This window comes from Ovis aries, chromosome Y, assembly GCF_016772045.2.
Source record: "Ovis aries strain OAR_USU_Benz2616 breed Rambouillet chromosome Y, ARS-UI_Ramb_v3.0, whole genome shotgun sequence".
NCBI lineage: Eukaryota > Metazoa > Chordata > Mammalia > Artiodactyla > Bovidae > Ovis > Ovis aries.
In genome coordinates this window covers 13,784,053-13,811,499 of record NC_082741.1, presented here as the reverse complement: position 1 = coordinate 13,811,499, position 27,447 = coordinate 13,784,053, and the positions used below count along the sequence as shown (strand labels likewise).

The following is a 27,447-nucleotide window of genomic DNA, read 5'->3' as shown; positions in this document are numbered from 1 at the left end:
TTAGAAGTATTAACCTAATTTATTAGATCATAGACTTTCAAGGAGCTTGTGATCTATACTGTTACTGTTTCCTGTGGCTTAGGTCCCAAACTTGGATCAGTAGTCAAGAAAGTGCCTAGCCTCGCTAGGAATCAAACATTCAGAAGCTAGATGGAGCTCTAGCTCCAAGAATATCTATGACATTAAAGGGTACTCAGAATAGTGCTGCAATGTGTGTGTGTGTGTATGTGTGTGTGTGTGTTTCCTTTGGTAATGCTGGCTCTTAGGGGACCAGACGAGGCTCTTATACTGGTGTGGTGACACTTAGAAGGAACATTTCAGCTTTATGTTCATATCAGTCTTATTGTGGTCAAGAATATACTCAGGGTCGTGCACAGGCACTCAGGTGACAAATGTTTCCCCCAGTGGTCTTAGTTTGGGAGGCATTCTGGAAGGTTACTCTGATTGCACCCTGGGTGGCATCAGAGGCAAGCTAGGTTAAAGGTGAAGAGCTGGATGTCAGGTAGAGATGCTATCAGGTCTACCTCTGGTGCATCCCCACCCTATCTCAGTGGTAGAACTGGGAGAGTCGAGGGCGGCCCCTGTGTCGGTAACAGACAGACTAAGTCTGACCAGAAAGGAAAAGGTTTTGGAGTAAAGTCTGTCTACACCCCCATCTAGAGCAGGGAGGGAGGCCTTCAGTAAAAAAATGGCGCTGTTCACTTTTTTCCTCTTACAGAGGGAAACTAACAATACCAGCCTCACTCCTTTGAACTGTATCCTGAAAAACTGGGATAAATTTGATCCCCAGGGCTTAAAGAAAACACACCTTCTCTTCCTGTGTGATACTGCATGGCCACGGTATCCACTGGAGGATGGCAAAAGGTGGCCAGTTGGAGGGTTTCTTAAGTATAAAACTGTTTTACAATTAGACCTGTTCTGTAAGGAACAAGAGAAAAGTGCTCTTAAAGGAAAAATTTATCACTCAATCGGCCCCAGATATCCACTGTAACCTATTAAAACAGGCGTATGGATCAAATCAGTCTTTAGATACTCTGTTACAACTGGCTCAGACAGTCTATTATGGTAGGGAATATGAGGAAAAGAAAGAAAGTCAGACAAAGACAAAATAAAAAGCGGAAGCCTTTGCAATGACTGAAAAAACTTTCTTAAACAGCCTGAGAAAGATGCCCAGAGGAACCCAGATGAAAAGGGGTGGGCTTGCTATTACTGTAGAAAGGAGGGTACCTCAAGCGGGATTGCCCTCAGGCATCTAAGCCACCCCCAGCTCCATGTCCAGTCTGCAAAAGACTACACTGGAAGAAAGACTTCCCTCAGAGGCATAGGTCTCCGGGGTTGGACTCTGAAGACAATCAAGACTGAAGGTGCCCAGGGGTCCACACACAAGCTCCCATCCTAATTACACCTGAGGAACCCAGGTATTAATAATTGTGGGGGTACCAATACATCGATATCCTTTTTAGATACCGGGGCAACTTACTCTGTGCCTACTGAAACGTCTAGCCAACTTTCTTGCTGATCTGCTTCCATAATGGGATTGCCTGAACAAGCCAAAAGGTATTAGTTCAGTTATTCTTTATCTTGCCACTGATATTCTGTGCTTTTCACACGAGTTTCTGATCATGCCAGAATATCCCTCACTGTTTTTGGGCAGGGATATAATGAACAAGGTCTATGCCTCTGTTTTCATGAATATGGACACCCCCCACTTCTCTCCCTTTAGTTGAACAAAATGTAAATCCTAGAGTATGAGCTGATGGAGACTCAGTGGGTAAAACACAAAATACTATTACTGTAGTTGTCAAGCTCAAAGACCTGCACGTATTCTAACATAAGAAGCAGTAGCCACTGAAACCTGAGGTTGAGGAAGGTTTAAAACTCATCATCTAAAATTTAAAGGAACAAGGACTATTAATTCCCCGTAACAGTCCATCTGCTGCTGCTGTTGCTGCTGCTAATCTGCTTCAGTCGTGTCCGACTCTGTATGACCCCAGAGATGGCAGCCCACCAGGATTCCCCATCCCTGGGATTCTCTAGGCAAGAACACAGGAGTGGGTTGCCATTTCCTTCTCCAATCTAACACTCCTATTCTGGGTATAAAGAAATCAAATGGTAAATGGAGACTAGTTCAAGATTTAGGTATAATAAATGAGGCTCTAGTTCCTTTACACCCTGTGGTGCCTAATCCTTGCACTCTATTGTCTGAATTTCCTGAACAAGCCAAATATTTCTCAGTAACTGATTTAAAAGATGCCTTCTATTCAGTGCCTTTGACAGAAGAAAGGCAATTTCTATTTGCCTTTGAAGGCCCTATGCAGTCAGCTTCTCAGTTAACCTGGGCAGTTTTCCCCAAGGAGTTCGTGACAGTCCTCACTTATTTAGACAAGGTTTGTCACATGATCTACAAAAGCTCTGAAGTGGTGGTGTTATAATATGTAGATGATATTTTCCTCTGTGCTAAGATAGAGGAAGCTTTTTCGTGAGTCTCAGAAGATTTGTTAAACTTTCTGGCAGGCTATGGTTACAAGGCATCAAGAGAAAAGGCTCAGCTTTGTCAAAAATTGGTTAGATATCTGGGCCTAATCATATCAGAAGGGACTAGGGCCATAAGCCAGGAAAAAATTAAACCTATACTAAATCATACCGAACCTCTGGTTTAAGACAATTGAGAGGATTTTGGGGAATCACAGGTTACTGTTGCATTTGGATTCCAGGTTATGGGGAACTTGCCCAGCCTTTATATAAACCTATAGCTGAAGTTCAACAGGCCGATACTGACAAACTGGTTTGGTCTCCAGAAACTGAAAAGGCTTTCAAGGTTCTTCAGATTGCTCTCCTGCAAGCTCTGGCTCTGAGCTTGCCCACAGGGTAAAAATTTAATGTGTTTGTCACTAAAAGGAAAAGTATGGCCTTGGGAGTTTTGAGACAACACTGAGGGCTTCACCAAAAACCTATTGCTTATCTAAACAAAAAGTTAGATGTAATTTCACGTGTGTGCCCCACTGCCTAAGAGTAATTGGGGCAGAAGCTTTATTAGCACCTGAAGCTTTAGAAATAATTAATGGATGAAATTTACTGTACTGACTTCTCATGATATAAGTGAAATCTTAAATTCTAAGCTTAATATTTGGATGACAGACAGTAGATTCCTTAAATATCAGTCATTGTTGTTAGAGGGACGAGTAACTAAGCTTAAAGTTTGTAAAATTTAAATCTGGCCACTGTCCTTCCTGAGAAGGAAAATGAAACACCTGATCAAGATTGTTCTCAATTCCTAACTTTAAACTATACATCTCAGAAAGATCTAATGGATATCCCATAGACAGTCCTGACATGGAAATATTTACAGATGACAGTTCTTTTGTTTGGGATGAAAAGTATAAAGCAGGTTACACTGTGGTAACTGCTGAACAGGTTTTGGAGGCAAAATTTCTCCCCCAGGAAACCAGTATTCAGTTAGCAGAGCTTGTGGCTCTGACCCGAGCTCTAGAGTTAAGCAAAGGGCAGCAGGTAAATATCTACACAGATTCTAAGTATGCCTATTTGACTTTACATGCTCATGCTACAATATATATTATATATACAGCAACAGGAAAACCTATGAAACATTTCAGAGAGATCGAGAGACCTTTAACTGCTATATATTGTCCGAAAAAGATAGCTCCTATACATTGCAAACAGCACACCAGGGATGGGAGGAAAGTAGCCAAAGGTAATCAGCTGGCTGACTCTCAAGCCATAAAAGAAGCCCTTTACGAAACCCCTTCACTGCAGACACCTTTGATGTGGACAGGTCCTGTGGAACAGGGAAAACCACAATACACTGAGAAAAAATTTAAAAGATATGAAAAAAGGGGGGCACAGATTACTGATAAAAGATGGCTACATCCAAGGGTTAATGATTCCTGAAAATGCTCAATGGAAAATTCTTAAAGGTTTACATCAGAGTTTTCATTTGGTTACAGAGAGTACTTACCAAAAGGCTTCTCATTTGTTCGAAGCTAAAAATGTAATATAAACTTAAAAAGAATATCAAAAGGCGTGAGATTTGTCAGAAAAATAACCCAAAGACTGAAAAGCTAGAAAAATCTAGATTATAATCAAGTGGGAAGTATCCTGGAGAGGACTGGGAAATTGATTTCACTCATATGCCAAAAGCTAATGAATATTCTTGCTTACAAGTTTGGGTAGATACTTTTACTGGATGGATTGAGGCTTTTTCCTGTCATAGAGAACCAGCGAAGGAGGTTATAAAGATATTAATCCATGAAATTATCCCCAGGTTTGGGCTGCAGCGGAATGATAATTGTTCTGCCTTTAAAGTTGCTATAACTCAGCAGGTATCTAAAGCTCTAAGAATAAAATATCACTTACACTGTTCCAGGAGACCCCAATCCTCAGAAAAGGTTGGAAAAACTAATGACATTATCAAAAGACATCTGCACAAATTAACTCAAAAGACACAGGACAATTGGATTAAAGTCCTACCCATAGCTTTAATGAGGGCTCAAACTGCCCCCAAAACAGAGGGGCTGTCCCCCTTTGAATGTACTTATGGAAGGCCTTTCTTACACAGAGACATTTTTAGAGACCCTGAAGCCTTGAAATTAACTTGTTATGTAACTCAGCTCTCAGCTTTTCAACAGGCTTTAACAGAACTCTGGGAGATGACTCCTGACCCTGCCTCTGAGTCAAACAATCCTCTATTTGAGCCAAGAACTGAGGTCCTCAAAAAACTTTGGGATCTGGGGGCGCATCCCTCAAGCCCCTCTGGGAAGGCCCTTTACCAGGTTTTTCTTTCTTTTCCCACAGGTGTCAAAGTGCCATAAATTGATTCGTGGGTACATCACACTCGAGTTAAGAGGTGGCACCCTGACCAAAGCTAAGTGACTTATTTTTATATCTTTACATTCTATACTCTGACTTTGTACTGTTCAGGCGGGCCTGATAACCTATGTGAGCTTACTTCTGCTGACTCCAAATATCCTGAGTCTGCCATTTGATCCTCAAGACAATACCTTCCTGTCCTGGGCTCACTTCTATGCTACATTTCACAATCGGTCTAACTGCTGGGTCTCTGGAGCACTCCCCTCTTCATCAGTGGAAGGCTTCCTGTGGTGGACATCTCCACTTCAAGAAAAAGACTTTCTCCAAGTCTGTAAATACCTTTGACAACAATCACATGTCATGTCTCTTCTTCATCTGATGACATTTGCCAACCCTGGACTGGTGCAATACTTTGCACTTTAACTATGGACATAATGTGATTTTCAATTTTGTTTTTAATTTGTTTTAATGACTATGGTGCCTTACATCTGTAACTCTGTAACTAAATTTGTTTCTAGTTACCTGAAAGCTTTAAAGTTACAAATGGTTGCTCAAACTCCTGCTACTGCTGCAGCTGCCCCCAACTACTATTTGGGGCCCCTAGTACAGTCCATGGGGTCACTAAGAGTCGGATGCGACTGAGCGACTTCACTTTCACTTTTCACTTCCATGCATTTCAGAAGGAAATGGCAACCCACTCCAGTGTTCTTGCCTGGAGAATCCCAGGGAGAAGAGCCTGGTGGGCTTCCGTCGATGGGGTCGCACAGAGTCAGACACGATTGATGCAACATAGCAGCAGCAGCAAATCAAATATCCTCAATATGAGGATTAGAAGAATATGTTGCCTCACCAATTTAGGGACAACGCCCCTTCTCAGCTCGGAAGCAGTTACGGAATGAGAATGATGCCCCTTTTCCCTAGGCAACATAATTCCCCTAGAACAAAAGGGGGGAATGAGAGGGTAACAGTCAGGAAGGCCGGGCATCTCCAAACAGAGGAAATAGCCTGCAAGTGTCATTTTTGTCTCTCTTAAATGGCAGGAGGAAACAAACTAGCAATATTTTTGCCTTCTCTATACAAATTTAAAAGGAGGCTTCTCTTAAAATTCTGTATTGCCATGACACCTGGTTTCATCTGAAGTTAACTATTCTCAAACCTAGAGATAACCAATGCCTTTTTCTTATGGAAATATTTATCTTAAGCTATGCTAATGTACTATGCATTCACCGCAAACTCTGTCTTCAAGTCGGTTCCACCTTTTGGCTCAGAACCTACTTGACAAATCATTATATTATACTCAGATATTGTTCCTCTAGTATATGTAAATGAAACTATTTACATGGTGATCTGCCCTTCTTCAAGATTCAAGTTAATAATTGCATGGCCCAGGATGAACCATTTGGTGCCAAGATTATCCCAAAATGCATCTTATGGGTCAGGGGTCTAGTGTCATTCTGAGTTTTAAGACATTCCTTTCTTTCGTTAACAGACTGCTAGTGACTATATAACATCCAGCTGAAGACTAGCAGAAGGGGTACACTTTCTGCTCCCTTCTGATGCCTATGTCAAAAGCTTTCTCTATCTCCTTTATTCTTTAATAAAACTTTATTACACTAAAGCTCTGCGTGATCAAGCCTTGTCTCTGGCCCCGGATTGAATTATTCTAATCCAGGGGCCAAGATTCCCAGCATCCTGATTCAAAAACAAACTTTCAACCTGAAGTTAGGGATTCTTAAACCTTGAGGTAACCAATGTATTTTTCTTATGGTAATGTTTGTCTTAAGCTATGCTAATATACTATGCATTTACCCCAAACTCTGTCCTCAAGTCAGTCCTGCCTAATAGCTCAGAACTTACTTGATAAACCAGTATGAAATACTCAGATATTGTTTCTCTAATCTATGTAAATGTAACTATTTATACAGTAATCTGTCCTTCTAAAAGATTCAAATTAATCATTTTATGGCCCAGGATGAATCATCTGGTGCCAAGATTATCCCAAAATACATCTTATGGGTAAGGGGCCTGGTGCCATTCAGACTTTTAAGACATTCCTTTCCTTCATTAACAGACTGCTAGTGACTATATAACTACCAATGAAGAATCTAAGCGACTCCATTTTGTTAACAGAAAAACTCCAATTTTTAAGGTTCCAGGAAAAGAGCCTTTGGAAATTCAAGAGCCTTTGGAAATCCCCTGACTTCACCCCACTGCCCACGAGCCAATCGGACTCCAGACCAAAATCCCCTGACTTAATGCTCAGGAACTTTTGGTTTACCTTGACAATAGGGGCCAATCGAGAACCAACACACAACCCTTCGAAAGAAAGTAACTAATCAGATGTTCCCCTACCGAAAAATCCTTTTTTCCATGTATACTCCCCTATATAAGCAATGCAATCCAAAACCCGGGGCTCCTCCCTATAGCCACTGTGTCGGTATCGGTGGGAGCCCCATGTCGAGCTTGGTTATAAAACTCTCTTGCTTTTGCATCACATATCAGCTCGCTGGTGGTCATTGGGAGATTTTGCAACTTCGGCATAACACTAGCTGAAGACTAGCAGAAGAATACTCTTTCTGCCCCCTTCAGATGTCTATGTCAGAGCTTTCTCTATCTCCTTTATAGTTTAATAAAACTTTATTACAAAAAAGCTCTGATATATCAAGCCTTGTCTCTGACTCCAGACTGAATTCTTCTCCTTCAGAAGCCAAGAGTCCCAGCATCTTTTCATTCAGCAACAACCTTTCATCTTGGGGGCTTGTCTGGGTTCCTTCAGGGCAAGGTAAGGATGCTTGGAGCTCTAGTCCTTTGTTTTCCTAGCAAACACTTTTGTATACTCTTCTAATTCTATGGTGTGCTTGTGTGAATGAATGAAACATCCTACGAGAAGCAAGTGAGGAGCCCTGCTCTATGGTTCCACAGTGATCTCATACAACTTACGGCAGAAACCTGTCAGGGGTTTATACCGACATGCCAATGCCAAGAGGCACCCAGGGTCTCCTTCAGGAACCGACCAGAAATGGGTATAGTGTGTGGACTGAACTCTCCTTTTTCAGTCAAACTTTTTGATCTCTTTGACCATTTCATAACACCTTGGGAATAGCAAGTACTAACCTAATCTCTCAGATCATTGACTTTCAAGGGACTTGTGATCTACACTGTTACTGTGTACTATGGCTTAGGTCCAAAACTTGGATCAGTAATCAGGAAAGTGCCCAGCCTCGTTAGGAATCGAAAGTTCGAAAGCTAGATGGAGGTCTAGCTCCAAGAGCATCTCTGAGGTGAAAGTTTACTCAGATAGCTACTGCAATCCCCCACCCCTTTGGTAATGTTGCTCTTAGTGGACCCAGGGTGATTCTTTTACTGGTGTGGTGATGCTTGGAAGGAGCATCTCAGCTTTATGTTCATATCGATCTTATCGTGATCAGGAACATACTCAGGGCTGTGCACAGGCACTCAGGCGATGAATATTTCCCCCAGCAGTCTTAGCTTGGATGGTATTCCGGATGGTTTCTCTGATTCCAACCTTGGTGGCATCAGAGCAAGTGTGGTTTTAATGAAGAGCTGGATGTCAGGTAGGGATGGCATCAGTCTACACATGGTACATTCCCACACTGTCTAGGTGGTAGAACCGGGAGGGACGTGTACAGTGCCTGTGTCAGTAAGGACAGATTATGTCCGACCAGGAAAGAAAAGCTTTGGACTAAAATCTGTCTACAGCCCCATCTCAAGCAGGGAAGGACATCTCCAGTAGAAAGATGGCACTGGTCACTTTTTCTCTCTCTTACAGATGGAAGCTAAAAATTCCAGACTCACTCCTTTGAAAAACTGGGATAGATTTGGTCCCCAGGACTTAAAGAAGACACACCTAGTCTTCCTATGTGATACTGTGTGGCCATGGTGTCCATTGGAGGATGGTGAACGGTGGCCAGTTGGTAAGCCTCCTAAGTATAATACTGTTTTACAGTTAAACCGGTTCTATAAGAAACAGGGAAAAGTGATCTTAAAGGATAGATTTCTATCTCAGTCAGCTCCAATATTCGCTGAAAGCTATTCAAACAGGTCTATGGACCAAATCAGTCTTTAGATACTTTGTTACAACTGTCTCATACAGTCTTTTATGTCAGGGAATATGAGGAAAATAAAGAAAGGTAGAAAAAGACAAAGGAAAAGGTGGAAGCCTTCACAATGGCTATGAAAAACATTCTTCAAGAGCTCTAGAAAAAGGCCCAGAGGGATCCAGATGAAAAGGGATGGGTTTAATATTGCTGTGGAAAGGAGGGACACCACAAACGGGATTACCTTCAGGCATCTAAGCTGCCTCAGCTCCATGTCCAGTCTGCAAAGGACCACACTGGAAGAGAGATTGTCCACAGGGTTGTAGGTCAGACTCAAGACAATCAGGACTGAAGGTGCCTGGGGGTCCCCACACAAGCTCCCATCCTAATTACACCCGAGGAACCCTGGGTATTAAAAATTGTGTGGGGTGGGTCATACCATTGATTTCCTTTTAAATACAGAGACAACTTACTCTGTGCTTACTGAAGCCCCTGGGCCCCTTTCTTCCTGATCTGCTTCCATAATGGGACTGTCTGGATGAGGCAAAAGGTATCATTTCAGTTATTCTTTACCTTGTAACTGGGAATCTGTTCTATTTTTACATGAGTTTCAGATCATGTCAGAATCTCCCACACCTCTTTTCAGGAGGGATATACTGAGCAAGGGCCATGCCTCTGTTTTCATGAATATGAAGCTCTCCCTTTCTCTCCCTTTAGTTGAACAAAATGTAAGTCCTAGAATATAGGCTGATGAAAAATCTCTTGTTGAGCACACTATGCTATTGCTGTAGGTGTCAATCTCAAAGACTTGCACTTATTTCTACATAAGAAGCAGTATCTACTGAAACCTGAGTTTAAGGTAGGGTTAAAACCTATCATCAAAAACTTAAAGGAGCAGGGGCTATGAATTCTCTTTAACAGCCCATGCAACATTTCTATTTTGGGTATAAAGAAGTCAATTGATAAGTAGAGCCTAGTGCAAGATTTATGACTAATAAATGAGGCTATAGTTTCCTTACACCTTGTGCTGTAATACTTATACTCTATTGTCCGAAATTCCTGAACAAACCAAATATTTATCAGTAATTGATTTGAAAGATGGCTTCTATTCGGTGCCTTTGGTGGAGGAAAGTCAATTTATATTTGCCTTGGAATCTTCTCAGTTATCCTGGGCAGTTTGCCCCCGGTATTTAGTGACAGTCTTCTTTTATTTGGACAAAGTTTGTCACAGGATCCACAAAGCTTTAATAGCTCTGAAGTGGTGGTGTTACAATATGTAAATGACATTTTTCTCTGTGCTGAGACAGAGGAAGTTGTTCAGAAATCTCAGAGATTTTTTAAACATTCTGGCAGCCCGTGGTTACAAGGCATCAAGAGAAAAGACTCAGCTTTGTCAACAATCAGGTTGATCTGGGCCTAATCATAGGAACTAGGGTCATAGGCCCTGAGAAAATTAAAACTATATTAAATCATCCCCTGCTTATGATTTTAACACAATTGAGAGGATTTTGAGGAATTACAGGTTACTGTCACATTTGGATTTCCTGTTATGTTGAACTTGCCCTACCTTTACATAAATTATAGCTGAAATTCAGCAGGCCCAAAATCTTAACAGACCCATCACAAGCAGAGAAATTGAAACTTTAATCAGAAATCTTCCAGCAAACAAAAGCCCAAGTCCATATGGCTTCACAGCTGAATGCTACCAAAAATTTAGAGAAGAGCTAAAACCTATCCTACTCAAACTCTTCCAGGAAGTTGCAGAGGAAGAGAAACTTCCAAACTCATTCTATGTGGCCACCATCACCCTAATACCAAAACCTGACAAAGATGCCACAAAAAAGAAAACTACATGCCAATATCACTGATGAACATAGATGCAAAAACCCTTGACAAAATTCTATCTAAATTTTAAATTCCATTTTAGCTACATATGTGAACATGCTTTCTGGGTCACATAATTTAATCTTACATTTTGCCAATAAGTGAAGGTTTTGGAATACCTTCCTCTAAAGATAGACATTGTTTTCTTCTTCCAGAAAGCCAGGTAGTGAAGCAGAACTTTGAAAAGTTTGTCACTTTTTACTAAACCCATCAAGTTAAGAGGTCAAAGTAAACTTTTCATACACTTTATTTCAAATATTCTGAAGGTCCTTTTTCTTTCCAAGATTTCTTTCTTAAAGAGTTCTTCGTTGATCACTATACAAGCGCTACTCTCATCCCGCCAAATAGATTCAAACTGATCACTTCCACTCCAAAGTTTTTGTGGAAATTTGAGTGAAAGAAAATAATTCAGCTCATGTGTTTCAGAGACAGAATGTGTAGTGTGGCCTTTTTATCACAAGTCCTTCAGACAAAGCCTGAAAAGCATATGTTTCCATCACAGACCTCAAAACCGAGTCCCCAGTAAGTGTATAATCATACAAAGAAGATATAATGGACGTTCCTGAACCAGTTGATTCATCCTTAGGAGGCCCATCTTGAATTTCTGAAGAAATATGTACCATCTCAGAGAAATTTTCTTCAGATACTTCTCTTATTTGTCTGATTTTACACACTGCAATTTCCAATGCCACTTGGCTAGCCTACAGAGAGAAACTCTCTAGACCATCACAGTGCTTATCAAAGTCAGAAAGCTGTGACATCACTAAGTCACTGATTTAGCAATTGAAGAGTACTCTTCAACCGGTGTGTACTTCAGCAACAACTTAAAATACAGACTGCTTGCAGAAATAGTAACCAAAACCATGAAGCCTGAAAATCCTCATTCTTAACTTTTACACAGAAAGATCACATCAATAAATCTGTTTTTGAAATAAAAGTGATTTATCACCCTTCTATACACACATTCTTAATATTCAGTACTTTTATCCAGGCAAACTTGGGTCTACTCGCTTCTGTGCAAAAACTCAATCAACTGACGGTGGGTTTCTAACAGTATACTAACTGACAGTATGCTAATGCATATACATGGAATTTAGAGAGACGGTAATGATAACCCTGTATGTGAAATAGCAAAAGAGATACAGAGGTATAAAACAGTCTTTTGGACTCTGGGAGAGGGAGAAGGTGGGGTAATTTGAGTGAATGGCATTGAAACTTGTATAATATCATATATGATACAAATCAGTCCAGGTTCAATGCATGATACTGGATGCTTTGGGCTCGTGCACTGGGACGACCCAGAGGGATGGTATGGGGAGGGACAGAGGAGGAGGGTTCAGGATGGGGACCTGTGTATACCTGTGGCAGATTCATGTTAATGTATGGCAAAACCAATAAAATATTGTAAAGTAATTAACCTCCAATAAATTAAATACATTTATACTAAACAAACAAACAAACAAACAAAACCTACCCTTGAAAGAAGAGGAGATCTCTAATCTCCTACCTCTCTCTCTTGGTTTTCATATTTTTCAATCTTAAGAAGGAGCTGCTTAGAACAAGAAAGGAAATAAAGTGATGGACTTAGAGCTTGATCATAAATGTGACTGAAAATCTCAGTTGCAGGTTCAATTTCTTTTTAAAGTTTCCCAGGTATTGGAGTGTTTGAGTCAGTAACGACTTTGGCTATTTCCTGTTGAGATGGAGCATGAAGTTGGAAATAACTCTGAGATCTAAGCTTGAGATCAATATTTAATGTTCTGGGAACATATTTGTCTATTTTATATATTTGTTTGTACATACATGTGTGTGTATGTGTGTGTGTGTGTGTGTGTATGTACATGTATATTTCTATACGTCTGTTTTTGCCATTAAAACTGGACAAACATTTTAAATTTGGTAGATATTTATTAAAAGCAGGGACGGGAGTGATATAAAGAGTCCTCACACTTTACATGCAGCCAAGAAAACATATTTTAAAATATTTCCACTTACATATGTTCAACAACTGAGTAGACTTTTGAATCATTCTACATTTGAGTTTGAATTTTTTCCATTGCTGTTATACATAACAGGAAAAAAAAAAAACACACACACACACACAAAAAAAAACTATTGTACTTTTTTTTTATACACACATGTGTGTATATATGTATATATGTCAAATATAATTTTAGGCAACTTTATTTAGGTGGCCAAACTCTTGCTTGCTCCCAAGATATTAAATGATTTTTGGAGGGATCCTCATCATTACTTAATAACGTTCTGGCTGAATAATTCAGATCCTGTTTCTGAAAGGCTCTCCTTTAGTCTAGCTCATCTTCCAGTATTCTTTCTGTAATAAAATATGGGTTCTGACTTTTGAGGACACCTTGGGTCCATAAAATTGCAACTCGCACTTACTTAGCTATATTGTTAAAGGAAAACTGTCGCTCTTCTCACGTTGAATACAATTTTATTCATTCAAGTCTGTAGTAACACAGGAACATGTTGGAACCACATGCACAATGTCACCTAGCTGGATTTGGGATAGCAGCTACCCACTTAATGGGTGAAAAAAATGCCCAGTGCATTGTGCATAGATCGTAGTCAGGCTCTTCTGGCTAGCTGAACACTGAAATTGTAGGATGTGTACATCAAAATCACTTCTCCATCATTCAGTATGTAAAATGTTCTTTCATTTGTTTAAACTTCCAGTACCAAATATTTCAATAGAAATCATTGATGATCAAAATTTCTCTCACTTCATGCCACAGAGGTTCAGCTTCCTTCTCCCCTCAACATCCTATCTCTTGTTCCTTGTCCTCCTCTGTATTTTTGCAGTTGCCACGTTAGAGAAAATCTAACTAGATAACAGGAACAGGCTCAAAATATTATATTAATGGAGAAATATATTATAGGCTGTGTATTTTGTCAACATTTTACACAGTTTCCACAGAAGCATAGCACGAGTGCTCCAGCAGGAGCCTTAAAACCAGCAGTATTATATATAATGAGTAACTGTTATCTTATAATACTCTTAGAAAATGATTTGTTATTCAAAACATTGAGGGAAAACTAAGGTACAGGAATACAATAATCATCAATGTTGATAGGAAAACATAGGGCAAACAGTACATTTGGATTCTCAGTATTACACAAATAAGATCATGGCATCTGGTCCCAGCACTTCATGGGAAATGGAAGTGGAAATGGCAGAAACGGTGATAGATTTCCTCTTTTGTGGCTCTAAATTCACTGCCAAATTTTGTGGCTCACCATTCACCATTGTGATGGTGGCTGTAAAATTATAAGCCAATTGGTTCCTGGAAGAAAAACTCTCACAAATTTAGAGAGCAAGTTAAAAAGTGAAGACATGGCTTGACCAATAGAGTCACATAGAGTCACATTTGTGGTCTTTCCAGTAGACATGTACAGACATGAGAACACCAAACTGCTCTGCTGGGGATGACTTGTGTGAGTCTATTGAACTGCAAGAAGATCAAGTCAGTCAAACATGAAGGAATTCAACACTTAAGAGGCATTAGAATCACTGATGTTGAAGTTGAGCACCTGAGCTTTGACTCAAAACTTTCCCCAAAGCTTTGACCACCTGAGCAAAGAACTGACTCATTAGAAAGACCCTCATTCTTAGCAAACAAACAAATCAAGAGGAGACATGGGTGAGAGAGAAGGAAATGGCTATATAGCTTCACCCATTCAATGAACATGATCTCAGGCAGACCCTGAATGATAGTGAGAGAGATAGGCCTTGTGTATTGCACCCAAAGTATTCAAAAAGAGTCAGAAATGCTGTTGTGACTGCACAATAACAAGATTTCAGTTAATTAAATGGATCTCCCAGGGTTGTGGTGGGGGTCTCATGTTAGAGGAATAGGAGGCACTCTCCACTTTCTCGCACACAAATCCATCAAAGGATCGACAGCACAAGAAATCAATTTGTGAACAATATTGATAAGCCCTAGAAACCGAGAAAGGAAAACAAGTCTCTTCAAAACGAGATAGTAAAAAATAAGAGACATGAGGGTAGAAAAGATTTTAGGCATCGACACCCGTGTTGGAGAGGGAGTCGTAAAAGAGGAGGCATTTACACAAAATAAGAAACACCCTCTCATAATTGTCAGTGGGGGAAGAAACAGAACAAGGGGAAAAAGAACAGAAACACAGGTTATGCCAATAAACGCAATTACTAGCCGAGAAGTAGTTCAGATGCTCCGTCCAGTATCATACATTGCAGCCCGGGAGGGAGGCCTGTGATGTATCAAACAAGCTATGAAGGGTTAATGCAGTCATTATAGGGAAAGTGGAGATGTGCCCGCAGGCGGGGCTCTCTGCGTGGGCTGAACATACTTGCAAACAAGGTGTTCTGCCAAGGAGTCTGGACACAGCCTTGAGTTTAATGGTCCCTTGCAAATGAGGGAACATTCCCTTCTTTTGATAAGAAGGAGGAAGGCTCTGGACAGACTGCAGTAAGCAGAAATTTCATTCCCTTTTGCTGTACGATAACATTTATGCACATGCGCTATACTGAAAAGGCTTGGTCATACTGTCTGGAATTCCGCTCAGGGGGGCTATATTAAAGAAAACCACAAGCCTGCTTGCTTGCACAGTTATTATTTTTCCTCTGGCCAGAGTGGTGTCTGTCTCTTATGTGTGTCTTGTCTTTTATGTCATTTCACTCGTAATCTCCAACAATGCTATGGTTAGAACCAGGCTTCAGTGCCCTGAGGACACTCTGATGAACCTAAGGTGACATAGAAACACAAACAATGGGAATACTAGAGAGACATTTTAGAAAGGACATTTCCTGCGAGAAGGCTCTAAGGCCATATATTGAACCAAGGCACAGTCACAGAGCAGAAGACTGTGCGCTCGAAAATACCAAAGGAGACCGAGCAGGCTTCTAATTAAGACCCTTTCTTCCACGGAGGGAGACAGGAATGTGTAAAACAGCCAGAGGCAGAAGGAAATAGGTCACTGGTATTTTGGTCCCAGAGACACCCCCTACTCTAAGTTGGTTAACAGTTGCTAATGATGAATTCCTGGGTTCATGGACAGTTCACAAGGCCAGCCTGGGGTCAGTTACCCTGAGGAGACACAAGGAGCATTTGAGAATGTGTGCTCTTGCACAGACAGCAAACTTAGTGGCTGAGGACTGCATAAGTGACCAAGCTGCATGAGAGGCACAGCACACCTGGGACTTGGTCTTGCCCTCCAACCAGTCAGCTGAGATTTTGGACTAGGGAAGAGCACAGAGAGCCGAACGTAGTCAGAGCCCCTGCAGAGCACCTAAGTTTCTGATTTGCTGAGAAGTGTGTGAAACAATGGGCCCACTTGGGACAGTGCCCTCATGTATCAGTGGGAGGCTGAGCAGGGTGGACCCAGGAACAACATGTCACATTTGTCAGTGGCAAGCCCAATGTGATCAATCCACCTCAAGCACCCCTACATATCCCTGGGTTATTTGTTTTCAGTGCTCCATCTAACTGCCAAAACAGTGAGCACGTCCAATAAGAGGCTATCATACCCTCGTATCATGTTGAAAAGCAGAAATGGAGAGGCTTTCAAATAAAAGAAGGGAATATGAATAAAGAGGCATACACCAAAACAGAAGTGGCAGGTTCAACTGAATAAGTCTGCAAGTAATGCTGAGACTGTTGAATTGAGGGACAAAAGTAGCCTTTGACAACAAGTACACACTTCAGGACGGGACTCTCTGATACAGTAGTGTCATTAAAAAGCATAAAATTTCTTTGAAATTCTGAGATCTATTTCTATATGATTTCTTAAAATTTTAGCAATGTTAATCCTTTATTATATCCTAAATTGTTATTTCTGTTAACTATTGTTACCTTTCCAAAAATACAGCTATTTTTTAGACACTTCTTTTATATATAAGAATGAATTTCACCTCCGTTTCCTTTTTTTTTACTCTAAATGAGTCTGACAATTTTATTTTTGGTTCTTACCTTTTGCTTTCGAGAAATTGTCATCAATGTTGCAACCTTAGGAACAAAATCTTTACGATCTGATTTCACTTATGGATGTGTTTCCTGAATTGATTGCTCTCTCCTATCTCCTCCTAGACACCTCTTTCTCCCTCCTCCCTTTTCTCTGCTCACTGGAACTCTGTGAATCCCTTTGCTTCTTTTAGGATGAGGAGAGTTTTGTCACCATTAACCTGGGGATTCATCTTCTGTATTGTGTGCATGTGGCTTTTTGATGCTACTGTAACCTGGGGAAAGAAACCCAGAGGTCAAGACATCGATTCCAGAACTTTAGATCAATATTGAATTCCCTACCTCAGAACATTAAAGGACACACACACAACCCAGAGTTTCCATGTCTACACGGAAAGCCATCTCAACACTCGAGCCAGCATTCAGTACAAAAGAACCCATAGCTATTCTCCAGCAAAAGAGAAACACAACTGTGAATGTTATTAAAGCGGGTGCATGAAGCCATAGCAAACCCACAAACACCCCAAAGCACAATCCATGGACAATTCATTGCACTTCAGAGAGAAGAGGTACAGATCTGCCTGCCACTGCACAGACACAAATTCCACAAAGCATTAAACCTTGACAAGTCCCGGGATCCATCCCACCCGCAAAGGACAGTTTCCACAACAAAGTGGAGCCAAAACCCTCCAGCCTGCAGAAAAGGGACCCAAACCACAGCAATCGAGACAGAATGAAATGGGAGAGAAACATGCAGCTGGTGAAGATAACTGATAAAAACCCACAAAAACAAACAAAAGAAGACTAGATAGAAAGTCTTCTTGAAAAAGAATTCAGGGTAATGACAGTAAACATAACCAAAATCTTGAAAGCTATGTAATGTTGATGGTAAATACACTGGAGGCCTGGAATGAGAAGAAATAAACATGTTTACCATGGATCTAGAAGAAATAAAGAAGATTCAAGCAGTAATAATCAATGCATTAACGGAGATTAACAACACCCTGGTGGAGCCAACAGTAGAATACCTGAGACAGAGAAATAATTAAGTCTAAAGAATGGTGGCTGCATCGGTGCAGGAGGGCCGAGGGAGCTACTACACGGTCAAGGTCAGCAGGGGAAGCTGTGAGGAGATAACCCTAGTCCAAGGTAAGGAGCAGCAGCTGTGCTTTGCTGGGGCACCCGTGAAGAGATACTCCAAGTTCAAGGTAAGAGAAACCCAAGTAAGATGATAGGTGTTGTGAGAAGGTATCAGAGGGCAGACACACTGAAACCATAATCACAAACAACTCGCCAATCTGATCACACGGACCACAGCCATGTCTATTTCAGTGCAACTAAGCCATGCCATGTGGGACCAACCGGGATGGGTGGTCATGATGGAGGTCATGTGGTCCACTGAAAAGGGAATGGCAAACTACTTCAGTATTCTTGCCTTGAAGAGCCCATGAACAGTATGAAAAGGCAGAATGATCGGATACTGAAAGGGGAACTCCCCGTGTTTGTAGGTTCCCAATATGCTACTGGAGATCAGTGGAGAAATAACACTAGAAAGAAAGAAGAGATGAAGTCAAAGCAAAAACAATACCCAGTTGTGGATGTCACTGGTGATAGAAGTGAGATCCAATGCTGTAAAGAGCAATATTGCACATGATCCGGGAATGTCAGGTCCATGAGGCAAATTGGAAGGGTTCAAACAGGAGATAGCAAAAGTGCACGTCAATGTCCTAGGAATCAGTGAACTAAAATGGACTGGAATGGGTGAATTTAACTCAGATGACCATTATATCTACTACTATGGTCAGGATTCCCTTAGAAGAAATGGAATAGCCATCATGGTCAACAACAGAGTCCAAAATGCAGTTCTTGAATGTAATCTAAAAAACGACAGAATGATCTCGGTTCATTTCCAAGGAAATCCATTCAATATCACAGTAATCCAAGTCTATGACCGAACTAGTAGCCCTGAAGAAGATGTAGTCGAACAGTTCTATGAAGACCTACAAGACCTTTTAGAACTAAAACCCCCAAAATATATCATTTTCATTATAGGGGATTGGAATGCAAACGTAGGAATTGAAGAAACAGAGTAACACACAAGTTTGGCCTTGGAATATGGAAAGAAGCATGCCAAACACTAACAGAGTTTTGCCAAGAGAATGCGCTACTCATAGCAAACACCCTCTTCCAACAACACAAGAAAAGACTACAAATGGACCTGACTTGATGGTGAACACCGAAATCAGATTGATTCTATTCTTTCCACCTAAAGATGGAGATCTGTACACTCAGCAAAAACATGAATAGTAGCTGACTGGCTCATATCATGAACTCTTTTTTTGTCAAATTCACTTAAATTTAAGAAAGTAGGGAAAACCACTAGACCATTCATGTAAGACCTAAATCAAATGCCTTATGATTATATAGTCGAATGAGAAATAGACTTAAGGGACTAGATTTGATAGACAGCGTTCCTGATTAACTATGGACGGAGGTTTGTGACATTGTACAGGAGACAAGGATCAAGACAGTCCCCACAGAAGAGAAATGCAAAAAAGCAAAATAGCTATCTAAGGAGGCCTTACAAATAGCTGTGAAAGGAAGAGAATCAGAAAGCAAAGCAGAAAAGGAAAGATATAAGTATATGATGTAGAGTTCCAAACAAAGAAAGGATTACAAAGCCTTTCTCAGTGGTCAATGCAAAGACATAGAGGAAAACAACAGAATGGGAAAGAGAAGGAATCTCTTCAAGAAAAGTAGTGATACCAAGGGAACATTTCAAGCAAAGATGGGCTCGATAAAGGACATAAATGGTATGGACCAAATCGAAGCAGAAGATATAAGAAGAGGTGGCAAGGATACACAAGAGAAGTGTACAAAGAAGAGCTTCACGACCCAGATAATCATGATGATAGGATCACTCACCTAGGACCAGACATCCTGGAATGTGAAGTCAACATGGGCATTGGAAAGTATCACTACTAACAAAGCTAGTGGAAGTGATGGAATTCCAGTAGAGCTATTTCAAGTCATGAAAGATGATGCTGTGAAATTGCTGCACTAAATATGCCACCAAGTATGGGAAACTCAGCAGCGGCCACAGGACTGGAAAAGCTCAGATTTCATTGCAATCCTAAAGAAACACAATGCCAAAAAATGTTCAAATTATTGCACAATTTCATTCATCTGATACACTAGTAAAGTAATGCTCAAAATTATCCAAGCTAGGCTTCAACAATACGTAAACCATGAATTTCCAGATTTTCAAGCTGGTTTAGAAAAGGCAGATGAACCAGAGATCAAATTGTCAACATCTGCTGGATCGTGGAGAAAGGAAGAGAGTTCCAGAAAAACAAAACAAAACAAAACATCTATTTCTGCTTTATTGACTATGCCAAAGCCTTTGACTGTGTGGCTCAAATAAACAATGGAAGATTCTGAAAGAGATGGAAGTACACATATGCAGGTCAGAAAGCAAAAGTTAGTACTGGATATAGAGCAACAGACTAGTTCCAAATAGGAAAAGGAGTACGTCAAGTATGTATATTGTCACCCTGCTTATGTGCGTGTGTTTATGAGTAGAGATAAATATTTACACAGTATACATATATATGCCTATTTGAACATACCATGGTAGGCACATAATTTTAAATATACATATATGTATATATCTATATACTGCAACATCTATACATGCATATGTATATGTCGACAGTTTAGGTACATAATTCTGCTGTCTACAGGCAGCAGTATATATATATTTTAGGAGGTATATAAATTCAGGTACATGTAAAGACTCTTTTTTTTTTTGAGAATATTGCAGAGAAGTTCAGGTACTTATTGAAATATATGGGTGTGTGTATATGAATAGAGATAAATATTTACACAGTATGCATATATATGCCTATTTGACTATATCACTGTAGGCACATAATTTTAAATTTACTTATATAAGTCTATTTTACCCTTCCTTGATCCAAGTCTTCCTGGTAGTGTTCTTCAAATTTATATTTTGCTTTCCGTTTCCTGTCCCTTTGGGATTTGTGCTAAACCTATATTAGGTATTTTCACAGCACTTTAGGTATGGACTAAATTATAGTGGAAACAGTGTCAGATTTTATTTTTCTGGGCTCCAAAATCACTGAAGATGGGGATTGCCACACATGAAATTAAACGGCACTTACTCCTTGGAATAAAAAGTTTTGACCAACCTAGATAGTATATTCAAAAGCAGAGATTACTTTGCCGACTAATGTCTGTCTAGTCAAGGCTATGGTTTTTCAAGTGGTCATGTATGGATGTGAGAGTAGGACTGTGAAGAAGGCTGAGTGCTGAAGAACTGATGCTTTTGAACTGTGGTGTTGGAGAAGACTCTTGAGAGTCCCTTGGACTGCAAGGAGATCCAACCAGTCCATTCTGAAGGATATCAGCCCTGGGATTTCTTTGGAAGGAATGATGCTAAAGCTGAAACTGGAATGATGCTAAAGCTGAAACTGCAATACTTTGGCCACCTCACGCGAAGTGTTGACTCATTGGAAAAGACTCTGATGATGGGAGGGATTGTGGGCAGGAGGAGAAGGGGATGACAGAGGATGAGATGGCTGGATGGCATCACTGACTCGATGGACGTGAGTCTGAGTGAACTCCGGCAGTTGGTGGTGGACAGTGAGGCCTGCCGTGCTGTGATTCATGGGGCCACAAAGAGTCGGACATGACTGAGCGACTGAACTTAACTGAAGTGCTAGTCCATACTCTGTATGTCCTGTTGAGATAGAAGCACATAGTCACCTTCTGTGAGAGTATAAGAATCTTTGTAGAGATTGCAACTTTTTCTCAGTTGGTAGAGAATAGAGCACACTGTGAACCAATAAATTTACCAGCCATATCAGTAAACAAAGGATGCTGCAATCATCAAGTAATAAGCCATTGCAACCATCCATAAATGTGAAACCTGGGGCAACTGTTGATGAAATAGTTTCCCACTATCAAGTCCTTAGTTACTGCAGCTGCCAGCAGTGTTGCCCAGAGAACTGACTTAAGACAAAAACAACAGTTACTAGCCCTAATTAAGGTGCTTATCAAAGGAAATATTTCAAGGAGCCCAGATTCTTGCATCTTCCCATCGGTAGAAAATATCACGATCTATTCACTTGAGGTGTCCAGTTTTTCTTTTGTTAACCATAATATTCAGACACTCTTCTGCCAGGAGACAGCATGGGAGAGGCCTAATGGGCAAGGCAGAATCAGGACTCGAGGGACTCCCTGGATCAATCCCACCCATGGCAAGGTCATGTGGAGACACCTGACGGGCAAGGCAGATCAGGACACAAGGGATGCCCTGGACGTGCTCAAGCATCTACCCCAGAACAAGAAACTGTCTGTTTTATTATTTCATGTCTTTAACCAACACCTCTAACATTAACAGGGTGCTATCCCCGACCACCTTTATCTGAAGAAAAGAACTTAGAGCTTTAGTTAATAATTCTCCTAGGCATTATAAGAGTGTTCCAATCTAAACCCCTCTGATGATTTTCTAGCTAGCCTGACAGGTTTGTTCAGACTCCTGAAGCTAGGCATGTGATTGTTTATGGCTTCCCAACAGTAAGAGGCACATGAAGCCTATAATTTAAAAATATAGAGCCTTGTGGGGAGTTAAGAAGCTATTAGAATAGTGTTGGTGGAGGGTTTCATTGTTGAGCCAATACTTGTTGCTACGTTTCCATATCCCTTACCCATTATGTCTTTAAGAATATACATTAACTAGTATAGTGGTATGTGGGAAAAACAAGTTGTAGACTTTGATTTAACCCTCAGAAATTCTTTCCATGTTATAGCTCACTTCACCCTTAACCTATAGGAATGTAACCTTATCTAGTGCTTTCAGAGACTGGTGTCTGACTTTAGAAAAATCACCTTTGGAGAACATAAGTTTTCTGGTTGACCTATCATTATCAGAAAGGGACATATAAATGTTAGCAGGCCTTCTGGCCAGAGGATGATGTAAATCACCTGAGACCTTTGTATGTCGGAAAGAATGCAGTATGAAAGCCTGGTCTTAATAAGGGTCAGGACTGCTGACCCTGTATGACTCTGCATCTTCCATTATTTTCTATGTACAGCTCAATGTATATAAGCTCCTCTGGAAAGTAAAGTTCTGGGCCTCACTCACTGAAGCTTGGTCTCCCCGTGTCATTATTTCTTTCTCTCTGTTTTCAGGCTGACACCCTGGAGTGCAGGGGCCCTCTGAGTTCACTTCTCCTCCTGGGCTTCTAAGACCCACGTGAGAGCGTGAACAAGGTGGGACACCTTCTTCTACTCAAGAGGGTGCCTGTAGCTTACGTGAACAGTGCAAGTCCCTTGTCTGGGCTTTATGGGCTTTCTGTGTAAACCAAGGAATATCAGCCTCTTTCACTCTATTTTCTTACTGCAGTATTCCCTCTTCATCTCTTTCTATATCTATAACTCTCTTTCTAGTCACCGATGTTGTCCCCCTGAGGATGCCCTGGATCCAACAGGGGCTGGACCCTCGTACTCTCCATACCTGATGGTTGTACCAAAACTTCTGTAAAATCTGGATCCTCCTATTCTGCTTCAGAGTAGTCTAACAACACATGAAAAGTTGCTCCTCATGATTAAACCCTTCTTATTATGAAAGGCCTGAGGAAGAAAACATAATTCACCACTTCGGGGCTATGCATTTTTCCCAGTCAGTAGCACACATTCTAGAATAACAATACAAGAGATTATTGTACACCATCTCAGTTTCAACCTATGTTTGCTAATTCATACTTAGCATAGTTCTATATTCAAAGGTCTGGTATTACTTATGAAAACTTGAGGGATTCACAGTTTCATAAATTAGTGACATCAATTTATGAAAACATATAACCGTATATGTTTACTTTACTTTTAGAAACTCCCTCTTTACATTTAGAAACTGACAAATTAGTGAAGCAAAAGGGCACAAGTGTAGAGACTGAATATATTCTGGCTAACTTAGCTCTGGACTTGTGGGGTTTTTTTGTTTGTTTGTTTGTTTGTTTTTTGGCTTTGTCTATACATACTAAAGCAGTCTTGTGTACACATTTTACTTGACACACACCGTGATGCTTAAACTGTCACTTGCACAACTTAGCCAAGGACTGGTTTTCTCTCTTCACATGAAGCAAAACAATTAAGATTATGAAGTGTAATTAACTTACAATGCTCAGTTTCTTTCTTTATTTCTTTTTCTTTTCTTTTCTTTTTTTCTTTTTTTTTTTTTTGCTGTTTTTTTTTTTTTTTTCTGCTGCCCAGCAAAGAAAAAAAGAAAACATCAGTTGTTAGTAAATATAGCTGAGCCTTCCTTTTGAGCAGTCCTCCCATCTATCTCTTGGGCCTCCTCTTGTGCCACACAACCCACTCCACTGGAGCACTCCATAGAACTAGCTATCTACTGCATACTTGGTATGTTACATATGTCAGTGCAATTTGTTCAATCCATTCCATTCTCATCTTCCCACACTGTGTCCACAAGTCTGTTTCTATGACTGAATCTCTTCGTACTCTCCCAATGTGTTCTTCAGCAATTGTTTTCTAGATTCCACTTATATTCATTAATGTGCAATATTGGTCTTTCTGTTTTTTAATTATTTCTCTGTGTAATAGGCTCTAGATTCATTTGCACCTCTACAAATACTCCAACTTTGTTCCTTTTAATGAGCGAATAATTTTCCATCCTTTATATGTACCATGACTTCTTTATCCATTCTTTGTTCGATAGACACTGAGGTTGTTTCCCTTTACTCGCTACTCTAAAAGGTGTTGCAGTGTTTGCTAGCATACATATCCATTTTACATTAAGGTGTTTTTTTTTTTTTCCTTTTTTCTTAATATATCCCAAATAGTGGGGTTGTTGGGTTAAACGGTAGCTTTATACCTGGTTATCTAAAGAACTTCCAAAAGAAATAAGAGGAATCCAATTGGAAAAGAAGAAGTAAAACTTTCACTGTTTGCAGATGACGTGATCCTCTACATAGAAAACCCTAAAGACTCCACCAGAAAATTACTAGAGCTAATCAATGAATATAATAACATTGCAGGATATAAAATCAACACACAGAAATCCCTTGCATTCCTATACACTAATAATGAGAAAGCAGAAAAAAGACATTAAGGAAACAATTCCATTCACCATTGCAACGAAAAGAATAAAATACTTAGGAATATATCTACCTAAAGAAACTAAAGACCTATATATATATAAAACTATAAAACGCTGATGAAAGAAATCAAAGAGGACACTAATAGATGGAGAAATATACCATGTTCATGCATTGGAAGAATCAATATAGTGAAAATGATTATACTACGCAAAGCAATTTACAAATTCAATGCAATCCCTATCAAGCTACTAGCCATATTTTTCACAGAATTAGAACAAATAATTTCAAGGTTTGTACGGAAATACAAAAAAACCTCGAATATACAAAGCAATCTTGAGAAATAAGAATGGAACTGGAGGAATCAACTTGCCTGACTTCAGGCTCTACTACAAAGCCACAGTCATCAAGACAGTATGGTACTGTCACAAAGACAGACATATAGATCAATGGAACAAAATAGAAAGCCAAGAGATAAATCCACACACATATGGACACCTTATCTTTGACAAAGGAGACAAGAATATACAGTGTAGTAAAGACAATCTCTTTAACAAGTGGTGCTGGAAAAATTGGTCAACCACTTGGGAAAAAATGAAACTAGATCACTTTCTAACACCACACACACACAAAAATAAACTCAAAATGGATTAAAGGTCAAAATGTAAGACCAGAAACTATATTATCATGTAAGAATTGAATTGCCAATCTATGTCTGACGCAGGATACAGCATGCTTGGGGCTGGTGCATGGGGATGACCCACAGAGATGTTATGGGAAGGGAGGTGGGAGGGGGGTTCATCTTTGGGAACACATGTAAGAATTAAAGATTTTAAAATTTTTAAAAAAGTATATATATATATATATGCACAAACTCCTAGAGGAGAACATAGGCAAAACACTCTCCGACATAAATCACAGCAGGATCCTCCAAGATCCACCTCCCAGAATAATGGAAATGAAAGCAAAAACAAACAAATGGGATCTGATTAAAATTAAAAGCTTCTGCACAACAAAGGAACATATAAATAAGGTGGAAACACCGCCTTCTGAATGGGAGAAAATAATAGCAAATGAAACAACTGACAAACAACTAATCTCAAAAATATACAAGCAACTTATGCAACTCAATTCCAGAAAAATAAACGACCCAATCAAAAAATGAGCCAAAGAACTAAATAGACATTTCTCCAAAGAAGACATACGGATGGCTAACAAACACATAAGAAGATGCTCAACATCACTCATTATTAGAGAAATGTAAATCAAAACCACAATGAGGTACCACTTCACACCAGTCAGAATGGCTGGATCCAAAAATCTGCAAGCAATAAATGCTGGAGAGGGTGTGGAGAAAAGGGAACCCTCCTACACTGTTGGTGGGAATGTAAACCTGTACAACCACTATGGAAAATAGTGCAGAGACTCCTTAAAAAATTGCAAATAGAACTGCCATATGACCCAGTAATCCCACTGCTGGGCATACACACCGAGGAAACCAGAATTGAAAGAGACACATGTACCCCAATGTTCATTGCAGCACTGTTTATAATAGCCAGGACATGGAAACAACCTAGATGTCCATCAGCAGATGAATGGATAGGAAAGCTGTGGTACATATACACAATGGAGTATTACTCAGCCATTAAAAAGAATACATTTGAATCAGTTCTGATGAGATGGATGAAACTGGAGCCAATTATACAGAGTGAAATAAGCCAGAAAGAAATACACCAAAACAGCATACTAACACATATATATGGAATTTAGAAAGAGGGCAATGACGACCCTGTATGCAAGACAAAAAAAAAAAAAAAAAAGATACAGATGTGTATAGCGAACTTTTGGACTCAGAGGGAGAGGGAGAGGGTGGGATGATTTGGGAGAATGGCATTGTAACATGTTACAATCATGTAAGAATCGAATCGCCAGTCTATGTCCGATGCAGGATACAGCATGCTTGGGGCTGGTGCACGGTGATGACCCAGAGAGATGTTATGGGGAGGGAGGTTGGAGGGCGGTTCATATTTGGGAATGCATGTATACCTGTGGTGGATTCATGTCAATGTATGGCAAAACCAATACAGTATTGTAAAGTAAAATAAACTAAAAATAAAAATTAAAAAAAAATTGCAGGCTTTGGAAATCATACTTTAGATAGTTGACAAAATGGGAAATGTTTGAAAAAAATATCTAAGGGGCATTAATAGGCATCTAAATTGACTAATTGTTCATTACTCCCATTTACTCAATCTACAAGGCTTCATTTCTCCCCTTTGTTTTCTTTTTTAAGGTTTGCCAGACACTTACTGGAAATAGGAAATGAATCAGACAGAGTCAACCCTTGGGGTTCTCTCATTCTAGTACAGTTTTCCTGTTCTTCAACTGGAGGCTTATGGAGGGTACTTGGAAGAATGCTCCTCTGGAAATTGTATGCACAATTTTATACATCTTTGGATTTTTATATGGAAGTGATTCTCTTAAATGAAATGATGGTTTAATAATGTTTAGAAAGCACTTGTCTAATGGAAAAGTCAGATATATGCACAGGCATAATAAAATTCAAAATGAGAAAAA

At 40.0% G+C, this 27,447-nt stretch overlaps 1 long non-coding RNA gene and 1 pseudogene across 1 annotated transcript; both read left to right on the top strand.

Moving 5' to 3' along the window:
• LOC132659081 (testis-specific Y-encoded protein 1-like) overlaps positions 1 to 27,447 on the top strand; it is a 370,693-nt pseudogene that overhangs the window by 209,983 nt on the left and 133,263 nt on the right.
• On the top strand, positions 8,092 to 27,416 carry LOC132658974 (uncharacterized). The gene is made up of 3 exons (XR_009598960.1): positions 8,092 to 8,402; positions 8,618 to 8,762; positions 27,164 to 27,416. It is a non-coding gene; the product is annotated as an uncharacterized LOC132658974 (long non-coding RNA).